The 1,763-nt window shown below is 55.0% G+C and overlaps 1 protein-coding gene across 2 annotated transcripts in view; it reads right to left on the reverse strand.

The window, feature by feature from the left end:
• The window catches only part of Clk1 (CDC like kinase 1), a 12,404-nt gene extending 10,845 nt beyond the window's left edge, over positions 1 to 1,559 (reverse strand). For both annotated transcript variants that reach the window (XM_021199430.1, XM_021199429.1), the window contains exon 1: positions 1,412 to 1,559. The gene's annotated coding sequence lies outside the window, so the exon portion shown is untranslated. The remainder of the gene's footprint in view (positions 1 to 1,411) is intronic.
• Between the last annotated feature and the right edge of the window lie 204 nt (positions 1,560 to 1,763).

The raw sequence follows: 1,763 nt of genomic DNA on the forward strand, positions 1-1,763 counted from the left end.
GAACTCAGAAATCCGCCTGCCTCTGCCTCCCAAGTGCTGGGATTAAAGGTGTGCGCCACCACGCCCGGCACAGATTTTTTTTTTTAATATCTTGTTTTCACGATGCCCAAATTCATATCAAGTGAAAAGGGGTTTCTATATAACTTAATCAAAATGTATGACAGCTCTTTCAGAGGTTCAAATTACAGGTTCATGAGATCCAATTTCTACCCAAACCAAGTCTCGTTCCCAGGTACCCACAAGTGACCCTAATTTAAGAAGTTTTTGTTTGTTTGTTAAATACCCATTTGGATGTTATGATGTGTTTGTTTACAGCTCAAAAAAAACCAAAATACTGCTCAGCAGATGACCTCTCCCAATGCTCCCTCAAGAAAATTTCCACGGTCCCCGCTGACACCCTTACTGCTAGCAAAGGCACACAGGGAAAATTATGAAAATATTGGAGGAAAGCCTGAGAAGGAAAATGGCTCATCACGGGTGCCCGCGGAACTGGCTCACCTTTTTTGCTGAGTCAGCAAAATTCGGGCTCCACCAATAAAGCCAATCTACAGTACAGGACAGGCCATGATGTTGAAAATAATAAGCTGTTTGGAGCGGAAGTGACGTACAATCTTAGGGTGTTCCCCTCCTGTTTCCTAGAGGTAAACAACTCCCCCTTTACAACTTTGTTTACAAAGGAAATTTTCTGTAACTTTTTTTTGGGGGGGGGAAGACAGGCTCAAAGGATAATAAAAGGCGTGCGACAGACGCCACAGCCCGGCCTTCTTGAATTTTTATGTTACAAAACCTAACCCTTCTTAAAAAGCACCCTCGCTCTCACACGCCCTGTCCCGGTGTGCCTTCTGTTTTCAATATGCTCGATTTCGCTTCGTATCGACCGCCTCTGAAATCCTTTTCTTCGTCGAGGGGCGGAAACTACACAGAACGGGTGACAGCCTGCTGTGACGCTGTCCCCGCAGCGCCCACCTCTAACAAGATCACCGGCCGCAGCGTGTGGGTCCGGCCTGGCTAAAGAAAATCAGCGCCAGAACCCGCGCCGTGCCACCGCCGAGGGCAAAACCAGGGCTGATCGAGTCCAAGCGAAGGCCGCGCCCTGGCGCCGCCATGGCGAAGGACGAGCGCGGCCTCCCCCCCCCCCCNCCATCTTAGGTCGGGCCGCGGCCGCCCGGGCGCTCGCAGCCGGCCGCCGGCCCTCCCCGGGACGCGGAGCCTGCGGGCACCGTCCCCGCCGACACAGAAGCCGGCGGCCAGAGCTCCGCAGCCGGGGCACAGAGCCCCTTCGCGTCGCTTCGCGGTGAGGAGCCGCAGCGGTCTCCGCGGACCCCGCTGCGGCTCCTCACCGCGGAGCCCGAGGAGACGGCGGGGCGGCGCGGGGATACGAGGGAAGGCCCCGACAGACACGGCGTCTTACCTTCCCGACCTTGAGACAAAGCTTGCAAGGCGACGGCGAGAAGTCTGCAAACGACTGCGACGATCTCCAGACACAAAATGGTGCGCACCGCCGCAGCGCGAGCTTCTTCTCGGAAAAACTGGTGACGTGGATGGGTGGGGCCTACACCGGTTCTGAGTGCGCAGGCGCGGGTCCGCTGCCCAAATGGGCGAGGGATGGAAGGACTGGGCCCTGGCTGTCCTTGCTGTGGCTTCTTGAGAATACTTAGACACTACAGGTTACAGTAATAGTATCATCCACGCTCGCTCTCCCTCTCTCCCTCCCTCTCTCCTTTTTCTCTTCCCTCCTGATTGCAACCTTTTAAACTGCACCA

This window comes from Mus pahari, chromosome 5 (assembly GCF_900095145.1).
Source record: "Mus pahari chromosome 5, PAHARI_EIJ_v1.1, whole genome shotgun sequence".
NCBI classification, from domain to species: Eukaryota; Metazoa; Chordata; class Mammalia; order Rodentia; family Muridae; genus Mus; species Mus pahari.